Source organism: Pelobates fuscus, chromosome 3, assembly GCF_036172605.1.
Source record: "Pelobates fuscus isolate aPelFus1 chromosome 3, aPelFus1.pri, whole genome shotgun sequence".
NCBI classification, from domain to species: Eukaryota; Metazoa; Chordata; class Amphibia; order Anura; family Pelobatidae; genus Pelobates; species Pelobates fuscus.
The window spans coordinates 313,334,309-313,351,978 of NC_086319.1; positions in this window are offsets into that span (position 1 = coordinate 313,334,309).

Consider the following 17,670-nt stretch of genomic DNA (forward strand, 5'->3'; position numbering starts at 1 on the left):
GTTTGTAATTTTACAGGGTATAGATTTATTTGATTTATTTGTAGACTTATATGCATTACTAAAATGTCTGTAGATATATTGTAATCTATCTATGATGTTTCCTAATAAGAATGTTTGTTTAGATAGATAGATAGATAGATGAGCATGCAGTGATATGTTGCTATGAGTGTTTTTGAGATTGCAATGTTCTACTTGGACTTTGCTAACAAGATTAGCCTTTTCATTGTAAGGTGATCAATGTGTTTGAAGACCCCGTAGCCATGAATGGACTGGGTCATAACGTTGCATGTTTTGTTTGTACAAGAAAAAGAACAGTGATTGCTAAAGGCTCTTTTTGGAGAATGGCTTACATAAAAAAGAGAGTTCTCTGTATATACTAGTATTCATTTTATGGGCATGATTTGTTATCTGGCTTTTTGGTTTAAACTCAGATTTAATCATAATGGATTTAAATTAGTGTTCCAGAATAAAAAAGGACATTGATGATTAGATAGATGATAGTTGTTTAACTTGTCAAACATACTTCCATATACAAATTTCCAATTACTTATTTGCTTATCTTTGATACCTAGTCAGTACTAAATAATAGATATTCTTAACTCAAAAAGTGAAATAAAACAATAACATGTCTTATACCCATGGTATATGCTGTAGCAACACATTTGTTGACACCTCTCAAATCACAAATTGCAAAAGTGAAAACTGGTACTGGTTAGACTCCAACAATATGGCATTGACGTAAAAATATTACTGAATGAAAATATATGCACTAACAATATAAGCGAGTATACTCTCAGAATACAATTACATTTCAGTCCAGGGTTGACTACTTACCAGCAATGCTGCTAAATGTTAGTGTATTGGTAACTGCCCGTATGCCTTGATATAAACAAATACACCTCCATTTACTAAGTATATTAAAGAGTTAAATAATGGTCCGCAAGTTGGTTTATTAGTATAACTAATTTCTACTTTCCTATTGTAAGGTTATGCACTAAACAGAATGAACTAAGTGGAATCAATCCATTTAATGTAAATCCAGTGGATTACTATATACACTTACCCTTATAAATAAAGGGGAAGGATATGAAGAAATAAGGAGATGGCACTAGTGCAAGGTAAAATATAACAAAATATAGTAATATTTACAAAATAGAGAGTGATATACAAGGATATGAAATGCACTCACATGGAATAGAGCCCTGGGAATATAAGCTCAAATATCATCAGCAGGGGTATATTGAGGTAATACTAGACCACTTCTGTTCTTGACCCAAAGACTCTCAAAAAAGGAGATTAAAAAGAAAATGTTTCTAGTGTAATACCTTCAATAAAGAGCAAATATATAAGTAAAGTGCAAATGTCTGCTCACCTTATTGAAAGCCAGTTATACTAGGCTCTCAGTATAACAGTAGATGTATCTTTAAGTGGACACAACCCTTCTTGATGTAGATGCAGGAAAGAGCAGGAACCAACTGGACTTGATTTATGACTGATTCGCTTTATTTTGCAAACAAACAAAAGTGTAAAATAAAACTTTTAAATAGTTAAGAACAAGCCAAGTACCAATAAATAGGGTCCACAAGTGCTCCTTAACTTTCAAGACACATTTTGCCTATTATAATGGCTTTCTCAATCGAAATTCTGGTGAGTCCTCAGTTTATACCGATGACCCTCACAGGCCATTTGATCGCAATAACGTATTGATCACATGATCGGAATGTCAGTCTGTAGAAATACTAAATAGTATATTATAAGCATATTATGTGGGAATTATACCACTGTACGATATTCATGCTAGAACTGGTTATAAGTTCTAAAAAATGTTAGTAGGACTATAAAAGACTTTTTCTTTACTGTTATCATCTCTTTCTGGGATATATTGCACTATTAGTCTTTTTTTATCTATTTTTATATACAGATTCAAAGAATACTTTGATCTGGGACTTTTATAGAAGGATTTAACTGGCAGAACTGAGGTTATATCTTCTGGCAAGTTTTGATTGAGACTTTATATTGGATATTTTATTGTTGTTATTCCTATACTGGTTTTTATTCTTTTGTGTTATCTCTACTCATATATTGTCTATACTCTTTTGGCGCAACCTATATAATTATATAAGAAACATAATTTAATATCAATAAAACCAAAAAAAAGTGTGAGAAATAAGTTCTGCATGGCATTTTAACCGTGGATGTCATAATCGTGTTAGCCAGTACTGCATCAAAACACACATATTTGTATGCTGTGATGTTCTATTGGTACAACAATGCCCCTATGTACAGGATTCATGGTGTTTTTGGAACATTACATTGTCGAGAGCTTGCCCATTTCAGTTTTTACTAACTGAAATGTGCCATATTGGTTTGCTGGACCTATGTTGTCTTTTAGACCATATGGCAGCCCAGAAATGAAACTTACCCCCATCATGGCATATGATTAGCAAAAGTAGACAACCCAGGGTATTAAACATGGGTTATGTCCAGTCTCTTTTAGTTGCCACTTTGTCACAAACCCTGGACAAAGTAAGTGTTCATATTTGTTTTTTTGCATTTATCACACTAAAACACACACGTGTGTGTGTGTGTGTGTATTGCTTCAGACCTGAGGAATAGAGGAAAACTCTTGAAAGCTTGTCTTTGAAATATTATGTTAGTCCAATAAAAAAGGTATCATTGCATACTGCAATATTCTGGTATTTTGTATCTAAAATTGTAGGTAAAATTTGTATCTTGTAATACCTTTTTATTGGACTAACATAATTTTTAATGACAGGCTTTCAGGAGAACCTACCTTTCTCAAGTCTAAAGCATTTCTGAGCAAGATACATAGAATTCAAATTTGAGTTTGATACAGGGGTTAAAGCGACATGAGTGCACTCTCAGGACTCAATAAGTGAATCTTCAAAAAAATGACAACACAGGCAGTCCCCCATCAGTCAATGTGCCAATCATGCGATCCGAGTCATGTGGCAGAACTTCCTCTAATGTTGGGTTAAAGTCTATAGGAATTTCTGTATATAAATAATTTTGAAAGTTTTAATAACACTATTGAATCAATTGGAATGCTTATTAAATTGAAGCTGAAGTATGAAATGGTTGCACTTTTATAATGCATTTAATGTTTAATGTTTTGGTCCTCAGAGTGACTTGTGATCAGGTAGACAATCAAGTTGAAAGTCCAGGTTAAAATAGTAACATTAAGAAATTCTCAAAACTATTTCAGCTTAAATGTCTCTCATATTTTTTGCTAAATGTTTGTAAACTCACTTATTTTTAATTTTCAGGAATAACTCCTACATTGGGTTAAACACAGAAGGTAAACTTTTTTTATATATTTCAAATCTTACTGCACATTAAAAACATTACAAATATAAATTCCAAGAAAAATATGAGATGCCTTAATTTGTATGAATTATAAGGAATTGAGCAAAAACATGTCCTTGTGGAGGTGGAATCTGAGTGCTGTAATTAATAACAAGGATAGCAATGTGCGCATTTAAAGTAGCTTTGAGTGGGTTGTGTTCAGCTCTGAGACAATAATCTAATGTATTAGCTGTAGTGATGCTTTAACACATTTTATTTGTCTTGAACAAAACAATACAAATCTAAATTGTTCTGTCTGATGAATAGATCATGGAGAAAGAAAAAACAATTTTAAAAATGTAACTATAATTAAATCATATCTACCATGTGTCGTGTTATTATTGATATTTAATTATTTATTTATATAGCACCAACAAATTCCGCAGATTTTACAATCTGGATACATAGCAGAAAATAATTAACAGATAAATTAAGGTTATGGTTAGACTGCAAATTCCCATTATCCTCTGCAAGCCAGAACTATTGCATCTATTAAGTTTGGTATGACTTTATTTTTCAAATAACAATAAAACAGCCTGTGATTTTTCTGCTTTAGTGAAAGAAACTTAGCTACATTTTGTATTCTTCTGTAGAGCCTATTTATCAGTTTGTAAATGAAGATCAATAGAATAACATAGAACCTTACACGGACAAGAAATTTCTCTGATCAATTAATGAAAGTTTACACTGCTGACATTCATTTAGCTTGACTTTAATGAAATTAGAACATTTATAAGTTTTAGTTATTTAGATTTCATATTTTTGGAAAGTAGTCAAACTGGAACAGACAATTTCTGAAGGCCCATCATTGATATTATTGGTAGACAGCAGAATCCACAGCTAAAGGACTTCCATTGGTTCCTTCATTCTTTACCATCCAAACTACCATCCAAACCTGTAAACTACTGAGTTGGTGTGAGTGGTGAATCTGAGAGTAGTTATGGTGGAAACATAAACGATGGAGCATGGTATCTTAAATTTCCATGGCTTCTCATGATGCACAAGAAAAAGTCAAATCTCACTTGCTCTTGAACCCAAATTACGAATGACTACAGTTCTCTGTAGCAAGGGAATGAACCATGTCTAGATAACCAAATGATAGCAAACTACATATAGGGTCCCAACAAGTGCAATACATTCCTTGTGTTCCCAACCATTTTGGATAGATGGGTAATAGGCTCAAATAACAGCCCTTACATATCCATCCACTTTTCCCACCGAAGGTCAGTCAAGACTATGTACACCCTCTCAATATACATTTTCACCCTCACACGCAAAATACAACTGGCAACTCCTACCTAGCAAAATTATCTTTCAGACCTATACACACACAGTTACATAGCCATACAGAATCACAGACATATAATAACAGACATATTCATACATATATACATACAATCCCATACATACATACATACATACACAATCACATACATACACACAGTTCCCGGGACATCTCTAAAAGTCACATCCATACATAGACACACAATCACATGCATACATACACACACATACAGTACATCCATGCACATTACATATCCTAATATCAGTGACCTAACCTAAAGTTAAAACATTTTAGCATGGGAGAAATATATATTGCAAACTGCTTCACTTTCTTGAATTATTGCCAAACTGCTCCAACCAACTATGTTACAATTTAAACACTAATATAATATATATATATATATATCTATATATATATATATATATATATATATATATATATATATATATATATATAAAATTTGGTGTACACTCAAAGCATGCAATATTAAATAGTGGTGGTGCTAGAGCCTAAAATAACCAATGTTTAAACATGATACACAAGTGTAGTTGAGCCTACACAAAACATTTCTATGCATTTTTGCAATCAATTTTTCTAATTTATTAGCTCATGTGGAAAATTGGAGAATTTTAGTAACATCCCATTCAACCTCTCTTGGACCATACCATCCCTACCCTCCAAGCCTTTTCTCCAGCTGCTGAACAGGAGGTGGCTGCACTTCTCCGTTCATCTCATCCCACCACATATCTGCTTGATCCCTTCCCATCTCACCTCAGCAGATCTCTCTCCTTTTGTCTTGTGCAATCCTTAACACACACCTTCACTTGCTCTCTTTGTCTTGTGCAATCCTTAACACACACCCCTTCCAACTATTGTCCCATATGCTTGTTTGATTTATCCTCAAAGCTTCTGGAAAGACTTGTCTTTACCCATCTTACTTGCTTCCTCAATTCCAACTCTCTCCTCAACCCTCTTCAGTCTGGATACCGCTCCCTCCACTCCACGGAGACTGCTCTAATTAAAGTTACAAATTATCTAATTGCGGCTAAATCCAAACTAATCCAAACTCCATAATAATTCCTTTCAACCTCTGCTGCCTTTGACACTGTTGATCATGGTCTCCTTCTCCAAACCTTCCTCTCCCTGCAGCTTGTCTCTGTGTCAGCACTGAAGAGGAGAGAAGGCCAGAGTATTATGGACGTACTTGGTATCTATTGGTAAAGAAGCAAGTGATCTGTGCAGTAACTTTCACAGACTCCTTCCCTCTTCTCCTCTGTGAGTGTCATTGTAACAAGCAGTGGTGCCAGATATGTCACTCTCCATCTGCTATCTGTAACAGTGATAGTCAGTCTAATTAAGTAGATGGCTTCAAGAAGAAGAAAATGTCAGCTAATAAATAAAAAAAATCTATGTTGCAACCATAGACATTGGCCTTGTTAGTCTTGGCTGCGAACCAGATTGGTACATGAACTAAATAATAATAAAGTTGAACCACCACTAACCTGCTACCAATGGGAAAAAGGGCAACATTTTTGGGCATATTATACTCATGTATACATAGGTGTTGGAGTCTTGTGTTTGTATTGTCCCTTTGGGCCTGATGTGTGTGCAGATCCATCTATGTTTGTTCTGGAAATCCTTTTTGTACCATACCAAGATTTTTTTCACAATTCTACTGATCTTTACTCCTTATCCACCAGTTCCAAACTGCTTGGCCATTCTGCTGTTTTCCTGTGGTCACACAATCTGGCAATGAAATGGATCACCATAAAAAACAAACAAAAAAGTGCAGACCAACAGAAATTGGCATTTTTTATAAAGTGTCCTTGTTACACGTCCTCTGGCTTTCAAGAATAAAACAGGATCTATTACTTCAGTGAAGCTAAACTCAAGAGGCACCTGCCTCGCAAAGACTTCTCAATGAGCTGCATTGAAAAAGTCTGTGATTGGACAGCAACAGAATGTCTGGGCTAGCTAGGAAAGGGGGAATTGCAAAGGATTCAGGCAAGAGAGCTGCAGCTCAAGCTTCAGGCAAGAGATCTGTAGCTTTTGCAAGCTGTTTTTAGATATACTCTAATGAAAAACATGCATCATTAAATGTTTGCATGTTCATTGGAAGTATATCTACTAAACAGTGATTTTTACTTCTTTAAGTTGTTTTTAATTTGGGCTGATGACTGTCCCTTTAAGGGAACAGTACACGTGAGTCAGTAATCACACCATGTGCTGGAAAATACTTCTACTATTTTACTAATATACCACTATGAAAAATGTAAGGGGCCTATTCACTAAGCAACAAGTCATGCTGGGTTGAGAATTAATGTACTAAATTTAAGACAAACTTTCAAAGCTGAAAAGAAAACCACACCAATTCTTCCAAATGTTATCCAGGTTAACTATTTTAAACAATTAATTACTAATGCATGCTAAAATAAAACATTTTCATACATGATTATTTTCTCTTTCAATTGATCTAAGTTTCAGAATAGCCCCAATTTTGGTTTTGCCAAATGATTTTAATATTGTATTGACACTTTACTTCTGCGCAAACAGGTCCCAATGTTCTTTATATAATATGGCTTTCTTTATAAAAAAGTTTGTTCAAATTCAGCTTTTGTAACAGGTTTTTTTTTATATATATTTTAAATTTATCTCTAGTGTATTGCAGTTAAAAGTAATCCTTGTCACAGTAGTTAGAGAAGAATATGGTGTGCAGTCATAAATGCTTAAAAGTAAGATTTGTACGTATTGAGCAGGCTCTAAGATAAAAGACAGCATAGAGATGTCGTTTCGGATACACGGGTGTACAGTGAGTTGCTCTGATCCCAGTCCTCATGGAAAAGTTTATTCTTAACAGAAATGACTGAAATTGAAATCCAGATGGTGAAGATAAAATTGAGATGGTGTCCAAGTTGTGTTCTTTGCTGCGGGGAAGGTTGGAAAAACAGTAAAGCAGAGAGATAAATAGAAAAATATACATCATAATTGAAATATAGCAAAACCAGGAATCATCTAAGCAGGGATAGGCAACATTTGGCACTCTAGATGTTTTGGACTACACCTTCCATGATGCCTTGCCAACATTGTGGCTGTAAGAGAATTGTGGGAGATGTAGTCCACATTATCTAGGGTGCCAAAGGTTGCCTTCCCATTAATGGTAAAACTAATTATGTAATTAAGTTGCTATAATAAATACATCAATTATATACTTTATTTACTGATTAAAAGACATAGACATTGACTCCATTGGAGGCTATCTACATTGATTATTCCATGAAGAATAAAAATGGTCTATATTGACCAAAAAAGGAAGAGATGCATATAATTTTGTATTAGTGGAATAAATTCCTAACTTTCTCTATCCAATAATATGTTTAATCATCAATTTGAAAATTAATTTTTTTTGTCTAAAAAAGTGTATTTCAGTTTATTAGACACTTGTCTTGTTCTGCTTGATGTTTCTTTATATAGTCAGCATTTCAAGTTATAAAAAGCATTTAGTGATGTTTCATTTTACTAACATTAATCATCCTATCATAAAATCAGTTTGGCACACATTTCACTAAGCATCAGTTCACTCTGTCACAGGTAGTTTCCTAGTAAAATTGTGCAGCTTATGTTAGGATCTGACCATCTTAGTGGCTTTTTCACATTGATGAATTATAGGGAAAACTAAAACAAATAAAAACAAACAAAACAAATAGGGAAATATAGTGAGAACTAAAACTAATTAAAATAATAAATACATAAAAGAGTCAACAAACAGAATATAGAATAGTAAACCAGGTATTTAATTCCTGCACTTTTTGATCAAAAATAAGATTAGCATAACATTTATCTGACACAAAGAGATCCATAGCTTGCATATGAACATATGACCCTTTCCTGACTTTAGGGCATGCTGTGCCATACTTCAAAAGGAGGGCTTTAACCCCTTAAGGACACATGGCATGTGTGACATGCCATGATTCCCTTTTATTCCAGAAGTTTGGTCCTTAAAGGGTTAATGCCCTAATGATTGGGTAATACCTGCCATCAGCATACTCACCCACCTCACGGTGTCCAATAGGGGGGACTCCCTGACAACAAGATTGTAAGAATGACTGCAGGGGTTGTCAGGCAGAACCCTCAACATATAATTAGCAAAATCACATAATTAGAAGACTAACACAATAATTTTGTGTATAGATTGCAAAGCAGACAAATGTAAAAATCTAAATTATGTAAATCACACACTTTTTATTTATCAGTAATTTATAAAACATATTTGGAAATAAATGTTATGTTCTCACATTCAGTAGATGTGAAGAAAAAAAGATAAATAAAAATGTTCAAATAACTTACTTATAGGTATATGCAATGACTGCTGGCATTATTAGCAGTACAGCATGGTAAATGGAAACAATTAAAAATAATGTTTGCATTTTAGATTAATGGTCATCTACAGTAAATACAGTTTAATCATATATTTTTAAAACAAAGGTATTTACAACTTTTGACATTTCAGCAAATTTGCAGACATTATATTAGTGAGTAGTGGATTCTGGCAGAGAAATCTGTTCCTCAATAGAGATGTCCCGAATAGTTCGCTGGCGAATAGTTCCCGGCGAACATAGCATGCGATTTTCGGTCCACCCCCATTCGTCATCATTGAGTAAACTTTGACCCTGTACCTCACAGTCAGCAGACACATTCCAGCCAATCAGCAGCAGACCCTCCCTAGCAGACTCTCCCACCTACTGGACAGCATCCATTTTAGATTCATTCGGAAGCAGCATTCTTTTTTTTTTTTTTTTTTTTTTTTTAGACAGAAGTGTGTTATATTTGAGCATGCTAGGCTGAACGTGCGTATATCATTGCTAGTTGCACTGAGGGTATGAGTATATAGCAGTACATTGCTGTGAAAGATGGCTGTCATGTTTAGGGTGTAGCTTGCACGTTATCAACTGTGTATTTATATTAGCAGCTCCACCACTAGTTATAAATCAAGTGTGAGTCGCCCCATGAGATGAGACTAGTGAATAACATAATACATGAACGGTTAAGGTAAAGGCATGTAAGGAACTACGACAATAAACTCTTTAGGAGGTGAAATAATGACATGTTTAAACGCTTGCTACTTTACGATTAGTTAATGTGAAGAGAGCAGTTCATGTGATCAAAGGCATGGTGTGGAGGATTCGCTATAGTGGGACATGCTTGGCAGTCTGCTATTTACTGCTTGTGCTCATCCGATCCCTTCTGGGTGCCAGGTGCAGACCCTGGGAGTCCCTGATACCTGGAACAACAAAGGCAAGTCTCTGGCTGAGTGCCGGGTTCGCGGCTTGAGGTGGTGGAAGCTTGTTTTGTCGGGTGGTCGGATCTGTCCCGGTGGTGCTTCACGTCTGGTGCGGGATTGTGGTGGCTTAAGGTGGAGGCGAGTACTTGACGTGGGGCAGGCTCTGCATTTCTGTTTGTGCCTCCGGTCCCGTCTTTGATGCCTTTTGCGTTGGTGGATTTTAATGGGGACTGCTTCGCTTAGCTGTGGTGGAGCTTGTTGGGGCTGTGGTGGAGTTTGTTGGGGCTTCCTTCTTGTTATTTGCTTCCAAAATTGATTAAAGAGTCTGTCCAGCTTAGACTCAATATCCTGCCATGCTTTGCTGTTACCAGGAGGACACGCGGCTGCCGCCATATTGGGAGAGTCGCAGATGAGTATGTCAGCCTGGGTGGCTGTGCTCTGTGCGTCCATTAGCTCCAGACAGCCTCTCAGGGGTGGACCGAGATAACCCCCACCGGTCCGAGGGGGGGGTAATGGAGCTCCTGCCGGGAGGTAGCTGCTCCTGGGCATCCCAGGATCAGGAGATCGTCCGCCTCTCCCGCCCGGTGAGCACCAGGCCACACGTGCCACGCGGAGGTAAGTAAGACTCTGTCGAGTTGCTGACCACTATTAAGCATGTCGGGTTGGGCAGGTAGGAGCAACATTGCTTGGTCATCCCCTTCTGGGGTGAAATTCGCTTGTTGATAGCTGCTTAAAGTGAGATATTGAGGGAGCTCACACGAAATGCGTATTTCCTCCATGACAGCTAGGCTCCGCCCCCCGGAAGCTGCATTCTTAGTAAGAGGAGGGACAGTGTAGCTGCTGCTGATTTAATAGGGAAATCGATAGCTAGGCTAGTGTATTCAGTGTCCACTACAGTCCTGAAGGACTCATCTGATCTCTGCTGTAAGGACAGCACCCCAAAAAGCCCTTTTTAGGGCTAGAACATCAGTCTGCTTTTTTTTTTTTCTGTGTAATCTAATTGCAGTTGCCTGCCTGCCAGCGTGTGTGTCAGGCTCACAGCGTATACTGTGCCCACTTGCCCAGTGCCACCACTCATATCTGGTGTCACAATAGCTTGCAATTAAAAAAAAAAAACGAAACTTTTTTGACTGTAATATAATAGCAGTCAGTTTCCTTCACATGAGTGCGTTTCAGGGCCTGCCAGGGCACAGTGTCACACCAGTGCAACTCATATCTGGTGTAACAGTAGTGTACATTAAAAAAAAAAACTAGAAATTTGACTGTGAAATAATAGCAGTCACTTTCCTTCACACGTGTGCGTTTCAGGGCCTGCCAGGGCACAGTGTCACACCAGTGCAACTCATATCTGGTGTAAAAGTAGTGTACATTAAAAAAAAAATTTGACTGTAATAGATTGAATAGCAGTTAGTTGTCTGCAAGCGTGTGTGTCAGGCCTACAGCGTCTACTCTGCCAACTTCTGCCAGTGCACAGTGCCATTCATATCTGCTGTCACAGTAGCTTGCACGCATAGTACCACTAATCGAAAAAAAAAATGATAGGCAGAGGCAGGCCACCCCGCAGGGGCCGTCATGGTCGTGGCGCTGTGATTCCCTTTGGCCCTAGAATAATGCCCAGTGTTCAGAGGACACGTACCCTGAACTCGAAAAGTTCTGAGGACATAGTTGACTGGTTAAAACAGGACACCCAATCTTCTACAGCTTCCGCTCGGAACCTTGACGCGCCATCCTCCTCCAGCTTAGCTTCGGGCACCTCTCAAGTTACCACTCGCCCGCCTGCCGCCACCACCAACACTAGCACCACAGCCGCTTCACTTGATCTGTCAGAGGAGTTATTTACACATCAGTTGGAAGAAATGAGTGATGCGCAACCATTATTTCCAGAGGATGTAGATAACAGGGATATGTCTCAGTCAGGCAGCATTACACACATGGACGTACGGTGTGATGATGATGATGTTGTACCCACTGCTGCTTCCTTTGCTGAGTTGTCAGATACAAGTGAAGCGGTTGATGATGACGATGCATCCGTGGATGTCACGTGGGTGCCCGCTAGAAAAGAAGAAGAACAGGGGGAAAGTTCAGATGGGGAGACAGAGAGGAGGAGGAGACGAGTTGGAAGCAGGGGGAGGTCGTCGAAAGGAAATAAATGGTAGAGAACTAGGCATAACACCACATGAGATGGGAATTGTTATGGATAACAAACTAGTTATCATAGCACTAGAAAAAGTGCAGAAGTTGGCTACAGTGTTTTATTTTTTTCCATTTGACAATTTTAATTGCTTTTGAGGTACAGAAGAGAAAAGGGGGGGGGGTAAAGAGAGGGAATAAACACTTCTGTAGCCATTTGGAACATAGAATTGATTATTATGCGATACATATAAGTTATACATAAAGCAAATGCTCAGTGAATTATTCAATTCTGTATGCATAGTGGAGTTCCAAGAGAAGTTTGCTCGGTACCTTGTGTGGGCATGTTTGCAGGGTTTAGGGGAGCCGCCTGTCTTTTGCTGGCGGTTTGCTATGGGGAAGGGACATTTAACTAGTTTTCCCTAACGGTATTGTTTTGGTGCCGAGTTGAGTATTTGAAGTGTTGTGTGGCTAGAATAGCTGGGAAGAAAAGGAGGGGTGACCCAATTGGGGTGTGTTTGTCATGGTTCAGTCTTGTCCTTAGATTGATGTGATAAGCAATACTCTGCTATCAGTCTAGGAAGGTATAGGCCTGTGTGTAATGAGTGCCCTACCTAGTTTGCCTAGTGTTATTTCGTTTTTTGTGGGTGGACCCTGTTCATCCTGTGGAAGTTTCTCCTACTTGGTTGGTAGAGTCCTGGGATGTGTTGTGTTGTGTTTGATCTGACGTAGTCTGTATTTATCACACATTTCCCATGCTGTGATCCAGTATTTGGCTCGTGGTAGCGTCTTTCGTGCCATTATCTCATATTGTTTGTTTGTTTCTATAGCTGTGGTGCATTGGTCGATCGTAGGTGAGGAGGTCTGCTTCCACTGTCTGCTGATGACTGTGAGAGCCGCAATGATGATGTGATATAGTAGATATCTTTGGCTTTTTTGTAGTCGTTTTGGCAGCAGCAAGAGCGTTTCAGGTAAGAAGGTCAGGTCTTTATTGGTACAGCATTTGGCCATGGCCGCCAAGTCTTGCCAGTACTTTCTGAGCCTAGGATAATCCCACCATGTGTATATCATATTTCCTTTGTCTGCCTGGCATCTCCAACAGACATTGGATGTGTTTGGGAAGCTATGTTGGGGACCAGGTACCATCTGTAACGCAGTTTTTGGGATAGTTCCACATGATACATGCATAGCATCAGTTGTTTATGAGCTAGGAAAATGTATTTTCATTGTGCATCTGTGAGTGGATGTTTGATGTCTTTTTTGCAATGCTTATTGAAATGTAAGGGGATTCATGTTAATTTGGGTTTGTTCAGAGGCGTAAATCGTGGAGATTCGTTTTTTGGGTGGTTTAAATTTCAGGCAGATTTTTTCTGCCTCCAGTAGTGTGGGCTACAAAATGTATAAAAGGAATAAAACATTTTAGTTATGGAGAAAGGTTAACAAATGTAAATATCTTTAGTTTACAAAAATGGCACCTTTGAGGGGGAATGATAGCATTATACAAGTATATTTAAAGCCAATACAAGCACTGTCAAAATCTATGCATAAGCAGGACTATACATATGACACAATGCCATGCATTCGATCTGGAAGAAAGAAGATTTAGGAAAGGTTTTTTTTACAGTGAGGACAATAAGGATGTTGAATCTGCCTGAAGAGGTGATTTTATCAGAGTCTACACAGATGTTTAAACAGCAACTGGATGAAAATGTGCAAAAACACAATATTCATGTTTGATTTGTGGACTATTAGCTTCTCTATCCAAGGAGGGCTCTGACTGCCATGTTGGGATCAAGAAGGCCTTTTTTCTAGTTTGTTGCAAAACAGTTTTTGCCTTCATTTGGATCAACAGCAAACACAGATGTGAGAAAGGCTGAACTTGATGGACTCATGTCTCTTTTCAGCTATGTAAAACCTAGTATGTCAAATGTAATATTTTTTTTTAACTTTCTCTTTTTACACAAATCACATTATAGCTTCAGGTTTTACTATTGTCCTTTTTGGAGTGACATTCTCATAAATTCCAGTCCCATTTGCTCACATGGAATGATCTCTGCTTCAATCTATATTTTTCATATAACCCAGTTTTTCTGAAAAAGCAGAGAAATAGAGCTCCATATCCAAACAGACCAAAACGGTCAATACATTTTTGTTGACTCTACCAAATTTCACAAGGGCAGCTTTGTTTAATCTTATCACTCATGACAGTTTCTGTGCTGTTGATGTAATTACAGTGATAAAACAATGTGACATAAATGCTATATACTGTCACAGTATCATTGCTGTTGACTTAAGTGGCAAGTTGATAATTTTACAAAACCCCTATTCTCTATTAACTGCCACTGATATTGTACATCTACACACACTATATTAACTGCTTGGAATATATAAATGTTAAAGATACAAACTAAATAATGCTTTCTGTGGTCCGATATTTATCTTCAACAAATACTAACTGCAACAAATGCTAACACCTGGAAAACTTTATTCTATTTTGAGAGAAGAAGAATTAAATATCTGTTTTGATAAAGATTCAAAGGTACACCTGACATAAAACACCTGACATAAATTAAAAGTGTATTTCAAACTGTAGGCCAAAATAACCAAATTGGAAAAATTTGCTAAGATAATTTTATTTTTTTCTTGGCTATTTTGGCTTAAATTTAAATTTCACTTTGATTTCCCAGACATTCTTCCTTTAGTGAATAACCCTGCCAGTGTGTTGGGGAACAAAGTCAGAGCAGTGGGACGGTTGTCCGGAATTGAGACATCACACAAAATTGGTAATGTTGGGCTGTTTTCTTATCTCTTTGTTTAATATGTAAAGCTGAATTACTAAGGATATACATATATATGCATACATTAAAAATCTTTCTGGCAGATTTTGCTTCCAATCAAACACAGTTCCCGCATTAATTTTTCTTTTTGCTTATACTTTGTTTGCTTTACATTTTTTTATACATTTTCCTATTGTCCAATCAGTTTAAAAACAACATGTAATACAAGTTACTAATCAACTACCTTGATATAGCACTGTTCAGGATGAGCAAGGATCAAGTAGATAACCTTAAACAGCTGAATAGATGCAGTCATTCTATTCTTTTGGCCTTTTGCTCTGAGACCAAAACAAGAGAAACCATGGCACAGTTGTCTACTCAATTCTTGTTCATCCTGGTCAGTGCTATTTCAAAGTAGTAGTAGTAGTAGTAGTAGTAGTTCGAGATGTCGCAAACATAAAATTTTCGGTTCGCAAACGGGGAACGCGAACTTCCGCAAATGTTAGTGAACGGGCGAACCGGGCGAACCGCCATAGACTTCAATAGGCAGGCGAATTTTAAAACCCACAGGGACCCTTTCTGGCCACAATATTGATGGAAAAGTTGTTTCAAGGGGACTAACACCTGGACTGTGGCATGCCGGAGGGGGATCCATGGCAAAACTCCCATGGAAAATTACATAGTTGATGCATGTCCTCCCCCCGGCCCCCACCCTTGAGCGGTGGGTGGGGGCCCTAGATAAGAATGGTGGGGGGGGACCTACCATCCTCCCCCTTGGCCCCCACCCCTGAGCAGTGGGTGGGGGCCCTAAAAAAAAATAAGGGGGGACCTACTGTCCCCCCCGGCCCCCACCCCTTAGCGGTGGGTTGGGGCCCTAAATAAAGATAGGGGGGACCTACTGTCCTCCCCCCGGCCCCCACCCCTGAGCAGTGGGTGGGGGCCCTAGATAAGAATGGTGGGGGGGGCCCTACCATCCTCCCCCCATCCCCCAACCCTGAGCGGTAGGTGGGGGCCCTAAAAAAACAATAAGGGGGGGACCTACTGTCCCCCCCCGGCCGCCACCCCTGAGTGGCAGGTGGGGGCCCTAAATGAAAATCCCCCCCCAAATCAAGGTGACTAGGGGTCCCAAGCGCCTAGTCACCCCCCCACCCAAATCAAACTATCCCCTACCTACCCCCCTCACCGTAAAAATAGTGAGGGGGTAATAAAATAACTAACCTGTAAAAAAAAAAAAAAAAAATTAAACTTCCCATTTTACCATTTTGAAGTTCTTTGGAATTTTCCCACGCTGTGTAAAATGACACAGAGCAGTGTGATTGGATGGATTTCAAGCCATCCAATCACAGTGCTCTGTGTCATTTTACACAGCTTGGGAAAATTCCAAATAACTTTCCCACGCTGTGTAAAATGACAAAGAGCACTCTGATTGGCTTAAACCCACCAATCAGAGTGTTCTTAGCCTAATTGCAGGGTGGGGGAAGGCTGTGCGGAGCCCTCCATGGGTGAAAATGGATTTTTTTTTGCGCTCGGGTTTTTTATTTTATTTTAAAGGGTAACTCCAGTGCCAGAAAAATGATCAGTTTTTCTGGCACTGGAGGGTCCCTCTCCCTCCCACCCACCAATCCCCGGTTACTGAAGGGGTGAAAACCCCTTCAGTGACTTACCTGGGACAGCGGCGATGTCCCTCGCCGCTGTCTCCGCCTCCGCGACGCTCCTCCTAGTGATTACGTCGGCCGGTGGGCGAGACTAATCTCGCTCACCGGCCGAGGAGACCTAATGCGCATGCGCGGAAATTCCGCGCATGCGCATTACGTCTCCCCATAGGAAAGCATTGAAAAATCATTTCAATGCTTTCCTATGGGGTTTTGAGCGACGCTGGAGGTCCTCACACAGCGTGAGGACGTCCAGCGACGCTCTTGCACAGGAAACCTGTGCTAGAACCCAGGAAGTGACCTCTAGTGGCTGTCTAATAGACAGCCACTAGAGGTGGAGTTAACCCTGCAATGTAAATATTGCAGTTTATGAAAAACTGCAATAATTACACTTGCAGGGTTAAGGGTAGTGGGAGTTGGCACCCAGACCACTCCAATGGGCAGAAGTGGTCTGGGTGCCTGGAGTGTCCCTTTAAGTTCGACGGGTATGATGGCTTTTTATTTGGTCTTTTTTGGGGCTGATAAATGAAGATTTTAGAAAAAGAAGACGTCAAATGGTAAGTTTAATTTTTTTTTTACAGGTTAGTTATTTTATTCCCCCCTCACTATTTTTAGGGTGAGGGGGGTAGGTAGGGGATAGTTTGATTTGGGTGGGGGGGGGGGGTGACTAGCGGCTTGGGACCCCTAGTCACCTTGATTGGGGGGGATTTTCATTTAGGGCCCCCACCCGCCGCTCAGGGGTGGGGGGGCAGTAGGTCCCTCCCTTATTGTTTTTTTAGGGCCCCCACCCAACGCTCAGGGGTGGGGGCCGGGGGGGAGGACGGTAGGTCCCCCCCACCATTCTTATCTAGGTCCCCCACCCACTACTCAGGGGTGGGGGCTGGGGGAGGACAGTAGGTCGTCCCCCCCTATCTTTATTTAGGGCCCCCACCCACCGCTCAGGGGTGGGGGCCGGGGGGGACAGTAGGTCCCCCCTTATTTTTTTTTAGGGCCCCCACCCACCGCTCAGGGGTGGGGGCCGGGAGGAGGACGGTATTTCCCCCCCCACCATTCTTATCTAGGGCCCCCACCCACTGCTCAGGGGTGGGGGCCAGGGGGAGGACAGTAGGTCGTCCCCCCTATTTTTATTTAGGGCCCCCACCCACCGCTCAGGGGTGGGGGCCAGGGGGGAGGACAGTAGGT